At 40.6% G+C, this 16,276-nt stretch overlaps 1 protein-coding gene across 1 annotated transcript in view; it reads left to right on the top strand.

The window, feature by feature from the left end:
* Window positions 1-1,238: 1,238 nt before the first annotated feature.
* The window catches only part of slco4a1 (solute carrier organic anion transporter family, member 4A1), a 51,762-nt gene continuing 36,724 nt past the window's right edge, over window positions 1,239-16,276 (top strand). Inside the window, exon 1 of the mRNA XM_050065852.1 lies at window positions 1,239-1,376. The gene's annotated coding sequence lies outside the window, so the exon portion shown is untranslated. The remainder of the gene's footprint in view (window positions 1,377-16,276) is intronic.

The following is a 16,276-nucleotide window of genomic DNA, read 5'->3' on the forward strand; positions in this document are numbered from 1 at the left end:
TGGGCTTAACGCCCTGTGGTCCATTGCCCAATAGGAAATGTAGAATACTCAAAAGTACTTTAAAAGTGCTTGAGTTACTTTTCTCAGGGAGTAACGTTGGAAGTACTTTTAAAGTAATTGAGTTACTTTACTCAGGGAGTAACACAGTAAAGTAAGTGGTTACTTTTTTAAAAAGTAACGCAGTAACGTACTTTGATAAGTAACCCTTACCCAACACTAAGTATATAGAGTGACTTACGGAGGAATCATAGTGGATAAATGAGTCTAGCACAGGATCCTAGAGACTACTACTACTGAAAATATAACATAACCAATTTGTTAAATACAGCTGTTATGTTAGGAGTTAGTTCAGCTTTATGCTATAATGTAAAGTTGATTAAAAAGCCAATGTTTAGTTTTTATATATAAATATACAGTTCTAATAAGAATAAATCCTTTTTGTTGTTGTTTAAAAACACAGGACAGAAATATGATGGTAGTCATTGTTCCAGTACTGCAACGGGACAGGAGTTCTTTTATTTTTTTTACTTTATTATGGGATTGGGATGGAACAGGGTTTTTTTTTTTTTTTTTTTTTGTAGAGTGGGAGTGGGGATGGAACAGGAATGAAAATCCTAAATCCACTCCTGTGTCACTCTCTAATGCAGTATAGTATTCCGCTGAATAAATGCAAAAGTGGGGGGCGCCATTATAAAATTATTATATAACATTATTTTCTCATATGAGAAATCAGTCCTGTGCGGGTCCCTTTTTGAAAACCTGCACCTGCCCATACCCATAAAACTCAGTACCAGAACTGCCCCTTTACCTGTTATTATGTCTAAGGCAAAGCCACACCCTCCCACCCTATTAAAAGTCCCAGCCCTGATCTGCTCCCATGATTAAACACACACAGGCTACCGTCACTCACATTAAGCTAAATGGCAAAAACATTCCCTGCAATCACTGCCAGACTAGGAAACATTTTAGCATGCTCCTTCCACCACCATAAAACCTCAGAAGGATCTTGAACTCGATGTGGGCTGAAAAAGTGAAAAGGTATTTTAATAATAATAATAATAAGTGTTATTGATATTATTATTATCATTAATAATAATAATAATAATAATAATAATGATACACATGTAATTATATATTTCATATATATTTCTCTTGGCCTGAAGCCACAAGCTATTCCTCTTTAGTGGCATCAATCAGCCTCCATACAGGCAGGCTCTACCGCGGTTACAACTCGCTCGCCCTATAAGAAAAGGGCGCTAACCCAGTAGCGTTGCAATTATTTCTACCATATTTGTAGCCGTTCCCCCACGAGACACGGCACGAATGACAGGACATTATGTGAGAAGAAGAACGGACCAATAAACGTGTATTTTAAGGTAAGCCTGTTCATTTCATGTGTAATGCTGGTGGTGATTTGGAAGGATGCGCTCCGTTTTGCCGCTGCTGCTGCTCAGCATCAGCAGCATGGATATCCATGTATTCACATGTCCAAAGCTGAAATGGTTGCCTGAAAGACATTTACTCTGTAAAGTGCAACATTTTTTAGCGACCAGGAGTGAATGTGTGGTGACAGAGACGCTGCATGTCTCCATCATTATTAGATGCTTTTATAGGCTAAAATGAACAAAAGGCTTGTTCATCAACAGCATCTGGTTGCATTAATCCTTCACATGAAGCTGACTCTAATCCACGGGCATGTTCTGTCATACAGTACTGTGCTGTAGCAAACACTTTATGAAAAAGCCTTCAACAGCCATAGAATCCGCAGTAAGCGTTCATTCTAAACAACGCTTCGGTAGGCTATGTCACGATTAATAGAGCATATTGACATGGAGTCTACGTTCATTGGCATAATTGACAAAAATCATGGTTCATAATCGTACTGAGCTTCTGCCACGTGCCTTTGATTTGTTGATCGCTCAAATCAATGACTTACAGCTGTTGTGGGCTACAGCATGTCTCTCTGTATGTCAGAGAAAGGCTCCTATACAGGGAGGAACCACTGCTGGGGTTTTCATGGGAGGAGATACCAGGAATTACACCGATCTCTAATCATGTGATCGTATGATTTCATTTCATTAACAGTAGACGGTTTAAAGCAGCGCCAAATCTCAAGGGAAGCCATTGCACTCGTCTTTTTGTCTTGCATCAGCTTCCTGAAACCATATGCAAAACGCTGCATAGCTTACAGGACATCTGCGTATACTACGTGTCATATACAGCGTTGTTTGCTTTGTTTCCTATCAAGTACATAACGCACAATGATGCGCCGCTATGGCCAGACACCCACACCTGCGCTCCGGGGAGACTGAGCATGCTTCACGGGCTCCATGTGATGCAGGAGACGTGTATCACAGAGGCTGCATCAGGGAATTCCCAAACTGCTGACCTTTATATTCAGTATTCACTATCACAAGATTGTCCAACTCTTGGATTTACTATACAGATATGTGGTATAGGTAGCTATAGAGAAGAAGCACATTAAAATACTTAACAATAAAACAGTCCCTAAATCAAACTTCTACCTCTCTGAAAAACCCAGGCCTTATAATTATGCACTTTTTTTCACTCCATGTATGTGTACTAGAGTTTTTAAAGGTCCAGTGTGTAGGAATTAGGGGCACCTATTTGCAGAAATAGTGTATAATCATTATAACTATGTTTTTATTAACTTCTAATTAGGGATGCACGATATTGGATTTTTTGCCGATATCCGATATGCCTACATGTAACAACTCATTTGACCAATAACCATATCTGATTCCCTGAAACCTGATACCTGATACCGATGCAATATATCCCCCTTTTTCCCTACCTAATTTTAGCGATCATCAAATCCCTTTGTAGTGGAATTAACATCATATTCTGCATGCATAATCTTATTGTGATGGCCCACCAGCAGATGGAGACATGGAATACAATGCTTTTCAGTGTATGTAATAATTATTCATTGTGCAAATTAAGAAATAGCATGTTGGCCAATTCTGATATAGTTCATTTTAAAGCCAATAACAGCCAATAGCCATGACGTGCCAATATTGTTGTGCATCCACACTTCTAGCTAGTGTTTTTTAGGGCCAGACCGATATGGATTTTTTGGGGCCAATGCCGATTCCATTGTTATGGAATAAAAAAATCCAATAACCGATATATCGGCCGATTAAATTTTTACGTTTTTCAAGCGAACACACTGTCTGTGATCATTTTGACTTGACCAGCAGACTTCACTACAAGCCGATTGGCTGTTGACACAGGTGACGTGCTCTATGTTCTAAAACCAGCCGCCTAAGATTTGACCAGCTGAGTTGCGGATGACACCATCAGCTGGACTGAGTTGAGCTCAGACCGGCCAGTTCACACCGCTGCAACTTTACTCTGCACATTCTAAAATGGTTTTGTCTCATCACAAATCTTTGGTCTGAACTGAGCTTATGTTTGCTGGCTGACTCAACAGGGACTAGACATGGTCTCTGTTACTAGGTTGTTAGGGTCAGCCTACTTGCTGGGGTAGTAAATTAGGTTTCATTATATCATTACCTACTGACATGACTGAGTGTTTTCCAGTTCTTAATCAGACGCCATTTCCATTGAAACAGAGACAACTCTAGCAAAAAGGTTTTGTTAATTATTTTGAGAATATATGAATGAATTTTGATTATAGCTTTTATTTTGTTGGTAACCATTGTATAACCGCAATATTACACTCAAGGGTGAGCTTTATTGTCACTGTTGGCACTTCAGTGATGCTTACAAACCGGCCAAATTATTGTCATGCCAATAGTGACAGTCAAGCATAGCTTTTTGTGTAATGCTTACAGGGGCGGAAATCCCGGGGGGGACAGGGGGGACATGACTCCCCCTTCAATAAAGCTGTAGTCAGTGGCGGAGCAGCTCGTAGTTAATATCTGTAGGCTCTCCACCTGTCAGTGAGACAAACATGAAAGACATGCAGTTTAACTGACGAGGAGTGGCCATTACGCGCGACTATTACACACGGTTGTGACGGAGCGGCTTGTAGCTAATAGGTACCTGTCTGTGGGCTCTCCACCTGTCAGTGAGACAAATATGAAAGACGTGCAGTTTAACCGAGGAGCGGCCATTACGCACGACTATTACGCCCGGTTTTGAGGTGCGCAGCGGCAGATCTCACAGCACACTGTTTATAAACCAGTTCACCAGTTTAATTGCAGGAAATGTTTATCTAACTGCCGGTAAAAAAACGAAAAAAAAAAAAAAAAACGGTTTGCTCCTGCAGCCAGCCAGAGAGAAGGATCCATTCCACACACCTGAGCCAGATGAAAAAGAGGGAGAGAAGGAGAGAGATCGAGTTTCGGTCTTTTGCTGCTATTAAACAATGAGAGACATGTTTTCTCCGTTTACTTAATAGCATAAATATTCACACTACTGCGCACGGGGAGACAGAGACCTGCTCTGCTCCAGACACACTCAGCACCTTGGACAGCACAGCGCACCTGACTTTTATAGGGCAAGTAAAAACTGACTTCGGGCAAGTAGATCTCTGACCAACTTGCCCGACCGGGCAAGTGAAAAAAAACCTTAGCGTTGAACCCTGGTTGTCGATGTGTACATGTTAATTTGATTTCAATCATTTTGTTTTAAATCTGGACATGTGCAGGTGGACTCAGCCAGTGCTAAGAAAGGTCCTATGCCTGCCTGTTGGAGAGATAGAGAAAAGATTAAAGCGTCAAATTGCGGTAAAAGATGCTGTATAAAAGACAGGCTACAACTTTCTTTCCTTGTCCCCCCTGGAATTATTCTCTAAAATTTTACTGTTTATTGTCCCCCCCAACTATGAAATGGGATTTTCGCCCCTGAATGCTTAATTCTGCACTGTGCAGCTCAAGCATCCAATTGACTTTGAATCTGGAGGGGGACCTGTTTGGAACACTACCTCTCTGTATAGTAACCTAGTTTTAATTGTTAGTGGCAGAGTCCTTTATTCCTGTGCTGGAATCAAATTACCTGCCTACGCATGTAGGATTCACAGGAGACAATGCAGTATGTAATCCAGCCTTACTCTTTATAATTTTTTATCAGCCTCATTGTTTACTGTTTGCTCTCCTAACATTGTTTCAGTGTTTGAAGTTACTGCTAATGCAAACTGAACATCTCTTACTGCTTTGCTTCACATTTCATTAATCTGGCAAAACACTGGGTGGCCATCAAGATCAATCATCAATAGAAATATTATTTGACCTCTTTCATTTTCAATGTTAACTGGACACCATCCTATACATGTGATGTCATTATTTCTATAGCGTTGTTATCTATTATAACAGTATGTGGGCCAGGATGGAAGCATTGGGGGACCTGCTTGTTGTGTTACCTCGAGACATTCACTGTCCTTTACACATCATTTATAAGGTGCCCATTAGCTGACTCAATGGCCATGATGTAGGCACACGCATTTACACACGCAGATTACCAAACATTAACCACAAGAACCCTGTGACAGTTACTGACAGTCATAACAATTTGTGTGCACAAGTATGAGTTGTCACATAGCCTACATAGAGGGGAGTTAGTGGTGAGTCAGGTGTCATGTTGCTTGGAAAGTCTTCAGAGTATCATCATAGCATTTCCTTGTTTGGCATACTTATATGTGGTAATGTGGCAAGAGTAGTACTATCATAAAGATGAATGGAAAAGGCAATGATGTGAAATCATTCCTAAAGCATGAGAGTGACAAATAAATTCTTGACCCTGTGATGACTTACTGAGCTATCTCTGTGAAAACTGAGAAAAATCCATCTGCTGCTGAAAACCATAAGATGCAAATAAAATCAACAACAAAGCTAGAAAGTGGACCTTGAATTTCAGATTTTTTTTTGTCAAATTCTCCAAAACCCTGAGCATTAAACACATTGGATCTTTAACCTAGCATCTACCTATTGGAGAAGCATTTGGATTTGTCTGCTGAGATTGGTGGTGGACACCATTTTTTGACAAGTAGTAAGATATTTTTCTGTTTGTTTGCCTTTGCATTAGTACAAACTCAAATAAGCATTTAAGCATATTATCACAGAGCCACAAAGAGCATCACGATGCGTCATGTCTGACACAGGCATCCACTGCCAAAGCAGGGGTATATGATGAGTTTGGTTGTGGCTGGCAGTGTCAGAAATAGCCGGCGCCCATGTGCGCACCATGCGAAAGGTGCCTTTGTACGTCAGTATCTGACAACGAAATCAGCAGCAGTATTTGACGAGTTGGGAGTGTGTGAGATGTTGGAATTGAGTAACTGTGGTTATATTAATTGTAGATGACTGGCAGATGGAATATCTGGGAATTAAAATGGCTAATGTGTCCTTGTAGAAAGCCAGAGGACAAATAGAATACTGGGGGGAGGATGGGGGTGGTTGAGCAGCTATACAGCCAGGAGACTAGGTTAATGTAAAGACAAGAAGAACAGATTCAACAAACAAGTTATAACTTGTTAATTAGAGAGCTTTCAAGGTGCTAATAGGTGTTACCTATTTTGTTACCTCTGGACAGATAGGCGGCTGTAGGTAGAGGTAGGGGTAGAGTGTGTCACCCACTAATCAGAAGACCAGCGCTTCAATCCTCGGCTCCTCCAGTCTGCCTGTCGAAGCATCCTTGAGCAAGATATTGAACCCCAAATTGCTCCCGATGATGCTTCCATCGGTGTGTGAGTGTGTTAAAAACTGAGTAGCAGGTGGTAGCCTTGGCCACCAGCGTATCACTCTGAATGTAGGCATGGACTGTAAGGCTATATGGCGTATACTGCCCCCATCAGTTCCAGAAAAGTCATAGCACCGATTCTTACGCTGGTATCGTTTTTTCCAGTTTTTTTTGTTGTTGTTTTTTTTTCAAAAAAATGAATATCTGCGTTTTTTTTTCATCGAAAGGTATCACGAGTATCGGTTCTCATGACATCACTAGTTACAATAAAGTTCTATTACAAAAATGTTACATTACTGTTATTCCATCCATTCATCCATTTTTATCCAGTTATCCGGGGCCGGGTCGCAGGGGCAGCAGGCCGAGCAAAGCAACCCAGACATCCCTCTTCCTGGCAACGCTTTGCAGCTCCTCCTGGGGGACCCCAAGTGGGACATGTGCGGAACACCTATTACTGTTATTATAAACTTAAATCACATACAATTATAATATAAAGTTAAACAAGGTATTATAATAAAATTAAATAATGTAAAGTTACAATATAAAGTTAAATAAGGTATTGTAATAATAAAGTTAAATAACAAACTTATAATATAAAGTTAAAGTATTGTTATAATAAGGTTAAATAAAGTTATGTTGCAATGAAATAAATCAATGTGGAACTACAGATGCTTTTATTCTGAAGCACCCAGCTCATCCTGGCCAACAGTGTCGATGTTTTGCTGTGAACTTGAAGCTTCAGGTCAACAGTTGACTGTTAGCAGAAAGGGAATGTGTTACCGCAGGGCCATTAAACATGTGGATTTATTCACTATGAGCAGGAGACAAACAGCTCTCCAGCTCATATAATAATAATATTTGCAAGTTGCATTGGTGCTCTGTGGATGCAAACTGCAGCAACTGGTTGCAGTCGGCAGACATATAGATACAAAAACAAGATAAGCCTCACAAACTATCACCTAGGAAGAAGTGGCCTGGACGCGCGGGTAAGTGTGTGTGGCGTATCATGTTTGTGCTGGTGTAAAAAAGGATGTGACAATTTATAATTGATGATGATTGTCCCATCCAAAGAGCACCTCAAGCAAACAATTCCTGGAAGCGCTCCTCTACAGACATTTTGTGAATTTATAGTTGATGTTTGCAATATAGTCATTTTACACATCCTGTGTGGAACAAGTCACGATACATTGTGTATGCTTGATATATTGGCCACGCCTACATAACATAATAACACTTTACACTTATGTGTAATGTGAAAAAGGTTTGTATCACAAAGGTCATGTTTGCATGTTTGCACCACACTAAGTCAGAGTGTGTCTCTGTGTGTGGTCTGGCAGAGCAGCGACTCAGCATTTCCTGTCAAAGCATAGGATCAGTCCTCTCATCAAAGGTTGAACCTCCTCCTCATTTCTCTGTTGTCTTCACCTTACCACAGCTGAAACAAGCTGTTCACTGGTGAATCCATCACCGTCTGTCAACAAGGTGTAATATATTATCCTGATTTCAATCAGAGTCTTGTGTGATGCACCACATAAAAACAACACAGTGTACCTAATGTGGAACATCAGATTTTTTTGATGACAGCACAGTGATTTCACAGAGAGCACTGTCGCTGTGGTGATAGGCATTGTGCAGAACTAATGCAGTTTAATTTGAAGGTTGTCTGACCCAGTTCACAAAAACAGATGGAGCCAGAGCAGGATAAAGGACTCGCTCCACATGCAGTGTTGTGTGCACTAAAGTGGCAAATGAGTTATACAACTTAAATGCCATACAATCTTAATAACACCTACCATGTGTGCATATGCCATGCTAGCTTCAATGTCTGTTAGCATATTAGTCTTTGCAGTGTTTTATCAGCTAAATCAGCCACCCACGCCTGTTGCCGTACAACCAGCTGAGGTCATCACCCTCATTCAGTGCTGCAGAAAGTATCTGACAAACCACTTAGGGACTGTATTAAAGTTATTGGGGTGGAGAGGGGGGGCTTAATCTTATATTTCAGTTTATAAAAAAGCAAGATTTTCCTGCTAAGATTTCTAAATATATTCATGACAAACAGTCACTCTCTTGCTGCTAAATTAATGTTTGTTGCTACCACAGAATAAGTGAAGGGAGCAACAAATATGACGCAACTCAGGGACACTGCAAACTTCCTTCCCCACTCTGGATTCAAAAAAATAAAACATAAATGTGAATTGAATTGGATAATGTTCTCACTCTGTTTCCACTAGCTTCTGCAACACAATGGAATTTTTCTGTCAGTTTTTTAATCGAGAAATTGCCATACACTGCAGCACTTAAATATTACAACCGAAATATTGAAACCTTTGTCATTTGAACTAAGTTAAACAATTATTCATTTGACAGCATACAAAAAGCGATGCAAATTTAACAGCGAGGCAGTGCTCTTTGATACTTACGTCATCTTAATTTTGTTTAATTCACATTCATAAAATTCACATGGGCTGTAATCTTCTGGTCAGTTAGTCAATTGGTTGGTCAATATGCTGTTGTCCGACCAAATTCTCATTGGCTGGACAGTCGCTGGTGTTACTTTAATAAGGCCACCAAAGCATTTCTTTCCCAGAGGAAACTTGTCTGTGTCCTCTGCAATGGTTGGTCATTGTGGTATTTTACGTCAAACATTTTCCAACTCTCATTTTTAATCAGAAAAACAGATAAAAATTCACAAAAGACGTTCAGTGTTAGATTTTATCGCTATGGATTTATTCAACATATTCTCATAGAACAATATGATATCCTGCGAAAATATGGTACAAATTTGTGCCCCACGAATGACATTACATCTCTAATTAACATTAAATTACTGTGGTTAGGTTTAGGCAATTTATGTTACTATGGTCAGATTTAGGAAAAGAAACAGGATGAGGACGTACCTTAAAATGTCTCAAAGTTCATTCAAAGTTCATACGGATCCAGAAATGCAACTCCAGGGAAAAAGGCCTGTGCAAAAATCCATTTTTTTTGTGACCCATCTGCCACCTCGACCTGCCTCCTTACGAGTGCTCAGGACTGCTTCCTTGTTTAGTGTGTGATGTCATCCATCTTTATATACAGTCCATTGGTCAGATATTTTTCCCCCAACAACCAGTGGATTGATTAAAGAGAAGGTAGAATCTTGGTTGACGGAACTGTGGCATCATACTGTATGGCTAGCGGTTATTAATAAGTTCAACAACAGAGTGAAACCTTTTAAAAGCTTGGTGTTGTAGACCAAACTCTATATGTTGGATTTGTTTGTTTTCAATTTAAAAAATCAATAAACAGACCATTGAGAGACTCAGAAAAAAAAAAAAGCTTGGTGTTGGATGTAAGCCGCTGCTGCTAATTAGCTCATGCTAACACTCTGGAGGCTGTCCTTCAGCGCTGTGTCTAACCTGTTTAATAGCTGCAGGAAGTTTGTTGATCTGGTAGGGTGCTGGGTGGTCGGAGATCAGACCCTCAGAGCAATCCTGTTGTCTTCCTCTGGAACTGTGAAAGACGTCCACACTGCGACATGTTTTCTCCTCTAGACAGCGTGCTGCAGTTGCTGTTGTTCTTCTTCTCTGTGTTCATTGGCGGCTTACAAACCAAGTTTAAAGGTACATGTACCACCACCCACTGTGTCCATGTGTAGATGCTGCCCTTGTTAAGTCAGTGAAAGCAGTCTGGCTTCATATTATCGGCTCTATTCATCGGCTAAAATCAGAATAATGCGTATTAATAAGAATGTCCCATTATTGGCCGATAATTTATTGACCAGATTTGTGCATCCCTATTTGATTGTTTTGTTGTAGAAACACTGCTTTTATCTAGAGATTTGGAGTGGACCATAGAGAATACTGTTGAGTGTTTCAACAGTGTTTCAATGATGTCGCTGTAGTCTATTGTGTGACACTGAAACAGAACGTGGATGCTCGAGACACATGCGTTTAAAAAATGCCCAGACAAAAACACAGACATTTTATTTATAAGATGTGCATAACAAGGACAAAGTGTCTCTCGCTCCTTCCCTCCCTCGGCCTCTCTGTTGACACACACGCACACACACACACACACACACATCACATCACATCTTTTATACTCATGTTATAGTTTTGTGGCCTGTGCTGCAAACCTTTAAAGCTCTGTAGCTCCAGTGCTATGCGCAAAAAGTTAACATTTTGATTGTCTTTTTTTTTTATAAAAGTGCTTATGACATCTCACATGAGGCTTTGACTTGTAACTTAACATGTAGCCCATTTTGTAGAAAATACCAAGATATATATTGTGTATCGCCATTCAGCCTGAAAATACAGAGATATGAATTTTTGTCCATATTGCCCAGCCCTACTTAACACAATTAGCAACACAATGAGCACAAAAATAGATCAGAAATAATGTTTGGAAAAGTCACAAACTATGAGGTGTGGATGATATGAATAGCAAGAGTGATGCAGATGACATCATCCTGTACACCACTTGTCAGTCACTTATAAAAACAGAAGTTAGTAACACTGCTGTCATTTTTGTCTTGTGAAATTATGGTGCGAATGTGTGGGTGAGTTCCTGGAATGTGTGTGATATAATGACTTTCAAATCAAGCCCACAGAGCCAGATGAACCACAAACCTTTGAGATCAGGGTTTCTGATACCATTCTACACATATGCCAGTCCATATTTATTATTTTTTCTTTTTCAGTGACTCTTAACTATGGTCCCCTGTGTGTTTATGGGGGCACACTAGCATTCTTTGTTTTTCAAAATACACATTTTGATACAGTAACTTCCCTCCTGCCCCCTCTTACCCTCCATCCTTCCTTGAAAGGCAGAGGCACCGCTGAGGCTAAGTGAGGCTTCAGGCGGTGCAGACAGTCAGAGAGCTTTGCCGGCTGCTCCCTAGGTCTTATCTCACATGCACATGGAAGTCCCTTTTAGACTATAACATGTCTGAAATCTAAGTCCCTTATTGGCTGTCTCTTTAGGTCATATCTTCCAGTTGGGTTCACCACCAACAGGAGGCAGCAAGGTCACATGTGCTGGCATGTCTGTGAGATGTAGGGCAGGGGGTTGATGTGGGTCTGTATGTCTCTTGCAGTCAGATACAGACAATACTATTGGACATGTGTCTGTGTCTGTGTGATATTTTACTTCATCCAACACAGAGCATGTGACACACATGTCAGCATTTGGCCTTTATTGAAAAAATGACAGTTATTCTTACAATGTGCACATGCCCTGTCCCATTCACTTTATTAGCACAGTTGTAATTATTTTTTGAATAAAGTATATGATGTCCTGTCTTTACACTTTATTTGCTAGCCTGTCTACTCATCCTGCCATATTCAAATAGCTATAACCACATTGCCCAATGCATACTTTATAGGATCTGCCAAATGTGATTCCGAATCATGTTTGGACAAAAATTAAAACAATGAAATACAAAATAGGTCTACACATGGCCGGATACCTTGGGCAAAATGAGCTGCTAGGCCTCTATTACCCCCCCCCCCCAATTTGGTTTTTGGTGATCAAAGGTCAAGGTCACTGTGACCTTGTCTGTTTCAGTCTCGTGAACATGATATCTCAAGAACACCTTAAAGGAATTTCCACTTGGACTGAGGAATATACTGATTCGAATTTTGTGGTTGAAGGTTGAAGGTCAAGGCCAGTGTGACCTCTCAAAATATGTTTTTGTTAATATAAATATGTAAATAAATATATAAATATGTGTATTATGTTTAATATGTTTTGCGGATAGTCTGCAAAAAGCTGTGTCATGGGTAAAGATATGTATAAATTCATGGGTACTAGGGTTGGGCGATATGTTAAAAATTTCCAACCGGCCACCGTCAGCCCATCAACCGGCGGTTGCCGATATATTCGGCAGTTGTGTGTGTGGCGGAGAAGAAAAAAAAGAGGGGGGATGTTGCATTCATGTGATGTCGGAAAGAATCGAAAAATGACTTTCAGAATGGGATAATTCACATGAACGCCACCTCATGTCAGAAAAACAACTCGGCAGCTCGGATCTCCCGACACCACATGAATGCAGCAAAAAAATGCAGCGTGCTTTGCGAGCCCACTCATGTCCAACATGGCACGGAAATATCTGCGCATACCAGCAACAAACACGCCATCAGAGCGGGTGTTTAGCACGGCTGGTAACATTGTTAACCATATGCGCACTTTGCTTAAGCCAGATAAGGTTAACATGCTCGTTTTCCTCTCCAAAAACATGTAAAACACTGTGTTTTTGAGTTAAAGACAGCGCAAAGGGACTTTATTATTTTATGTGATTGTGTGATTTTTGCACTTTATTTTTCCACTGTTCTTTGTTTAGCCTATATTTATTATTTGTATTTATTTATTTATTCAAGCAATAAGCCTACGAGAGGCTTTTAGAACAACTGTAACAGCTTAAGTTTTTTTTGCCACGTCCGCAACGGCATTATTATAAAGACAGTGCAAAGGGAGAGGACGTTATTATTTTATGTGATTGTGTGATTTTTCCACTTTATTTTTCCAGTGTCCTTCGTTTATATTTACTTATTTGTTATCATAGGCTACTGTTACTGTGTAACTTTTGTGGACCGACCAACTGTTTATTCTGTTTGAATAAATTTACCTGCGCCTTATCCTCTGACTGTGGTCTTTAATGTCAAAATTACTGAATTGAAATTTTACTGAAACATGCAGCCTATAGGCTATACTCTTATTCATTAAAAAAAATCACCTTGAGATCTTTGCTGAGTAATAAGCTGTAAATACGGGCTGAAGACGACTGTCCGACACCATTTTAAAAAGAGTCTGACGGCTGCAGAAGGACGCATTCACTCACAGCCTCTAAATCAGCAAACAGGTGGCAGATAGGGATGACTTACCTGTCCTACTATAACGATCGGGTGCACAACTGCACATCTTTTTTGATGTAGTTCTCAAATATGGTTTGTGAATTAACGTTACGGCNACTCACAGCCTCTAAATCAGCAAACAGGTGGCAGATAGGGATGACTTACCTGTCCTACTATAACGATCGGGGTGCACAACTGCACATCTTTTTTGATGTAGTTCTCAAATATGGTTTGTGAATTAACGTTACGGCCGGGTTCCACCGGCTGCAAACGTAAGTGTCACGTCAAGCGTCTTGTTTACCGTTTGCTGAGCCATGATAGTTAAAGCATTTTCCACCTAAGTTATTACATATATTTGAGTTATCTACAAGTTTACTGTACTGTTTTATCATCTACTCGCTTTCAAATGTCCGCCACGGACATTTACACAATGTCACGGATAAACATGGGTAAATGCATGAAAATGAAAATCATCACATATCACCTCTGCTAATGGTTTATTCATTTAAAAACACATTATGCTTGTTTAGCACACTATTTCATGTAGTTTTTATCTGCTGGAGGGTCGCGTAGGGGAGCGTAGCGCGACAAAAATAGAAGAGCATCCTAAAATAGAGAGTTGTCGCGCGGCAGATGGGGGTTGTCGCGCCGCTCCCGTTGCCGGTGCACCCACTGTAATTGATTAACGGGGGGCGAGCTGCTACGGGACTCGCGCTGCAGACGTGTCGCGCCGCTGACGTGCGGGGGCGAGCTGCTACGGGACTCGCGCTGCAGACGTGTCGCGCCGCTGACGTGCCTGGTGGACCCAGGCCGTAACTTTCAGCTCCGCCATCACTGACGTGTTTTGTGAAAGACTCGTCGGAAATCAGTGTGAAGCTGCCAGTTCCAATACGCACACACTTTGAATTGTGATCTACATAGTAATTATGGACTATATGTACCGAGTTGAATTCTGTGGAGACAGACCATTAATTTAGCAAAATAAAATGACAAAAATCGCCCAAAAAATTGCCAAAAATGAAACCAACCGTGATGGACTCATCCGATGGGCGATTGGCGATATATTCGTCCAATCGCCCAAGCCTAATGGGTACAGGTATGGCTAAAAATTAACTACAGGCAGGTGGGCAGCAGTTGAGACAAAAATACATTTTTTTCATTTTTCAGAATAAAACAAATTAAAAAGATGTGCAGTATATGTTTACTATTTTGATATCTAAATCACTATTATCAAGCCGCAGTTCCTTTTATTTTGAAAGTCAATGACACAAGTCGAACCTTTGAACCTGTCATCACATTCATCAATGATGTTGAGGACTCCAGCAATAAAACTTAGCAGCCCAAGGATGAGGTGGCAGCCTACATCAAGTTCAGGACACCCAAGGAGGATGCTTTTGAGGTTTCATGGTGGTGGAAGGAGCATACTAAAAAGTTTTCTAGCCTGGCACTGATTGCGCTAAATGTTTTTGCCATTCCGACACTGAACACAACCAGTCAAAAAGACTTTCCTGCGCTGGATTTGTAATTCAAAAACAGAGAACTCAGCTTAATGTGAGTGACTGTAGCTTGTGTATGGTTAATCACGGGTGCGAGTCGGGTCGCAGGACTTTTATTACTGGGTGTCGGGTCGGTTCTGGCACTGAGCTTTATGGGTAGGGGCGGGTGCGGGTTTCCAAAATGAACCCATGCAGGACTCATGCATATTTCCCAAAATGTCCAACTTTTGCTTTTAAATTAGATTTTGTCAGAGGGACTCTCTTGACGGCAGGGCCTCAAACAACAAGAGCCTGAATCAGGACCCACCTGAAGCAGGACCCACCTTCAAGGTGCAGTAAAATGCATTTAATAGTTTTCGCATCTATGTGGTCACAATGGGGAAAAGGCTGGCATGACGTAAATATCATCCTGTGTCCACGAAGGTCCACGTGGACCATGTGCAGCCCAAAACTTGGCTCATGTAGTTCTATTAGTACTTCATTTGGTTATAAATTTTGGCTCCACACATGAAGTCAGGATGCCCAAGAAGATGAATTAAGGCTTGTATCATATCAGTAGATATTGTGCTTCCCATGTTCCCAAACCAAATTAAAATAGATAAGCTACCACAAACCAATTGCCAAACAGTCAACGTGGTGCTTTTCAGGATCTTAGTGGCCCTGGGGCAGTTACCCACATTACCCAGTTGGTAATCCAGCTGTGGATCTACGGAAACAACAATTATCAACACACTTAGTAAAACACCTACAATAAATTATGTGTGACGGAGCAAGGAAAGACAAAGTTGAGTGGTCATGCATACTGCATGCATGCTTACAGCCAAACATACAGATTTTACTGCTAAACACATTTTCTTGTTCCATCTAATGCAAGGATTTGCTGCTTTTCTGTATTTTACATCACCGTAAACTGAGTGTCTGATTTGTGGACTGTTGGTTGAACGAAACAAGACATTTGAATTTACATTTTTTAAATTTGAATATTATTTTAAATAACTATTTTCCAACAATTTGTACACTAACACATAAATTGGAAGAACAATGAACAGAATAATCTACAATAGAAATAATCTTTAGTTGCCACCCTACATGTAGTCTCGCCACCAGACAATCAGAGATCTCCGCCTTCTGATAGTCTGGGAACACTCCTTTCTAAAGTGTGTTTAACACACTGGCGAAAACGGCCGGCAACAAAGCAACGCCTCTTGCATTTTTGAAAAGGACACGCCTTCTCGGAAATGTGCGCTCCCCCTTTTCTCCTCCGCAAGGAAACAAACACAC

Source organism: Epinephelus moara, chromosome 16, assembly GCF_006386435.1.
Source record: "Epinephelus moara isolate mb chromosome 16, YSFRI_EMoa_1.0, whole genome shotgun sequence".
NCBI classification, from domain to species: Eukaryota; Metazoa; Chordata; class Actinopteri; order Perciformes; family Serranidae; genus Epinephelus; species Epinephelus moara.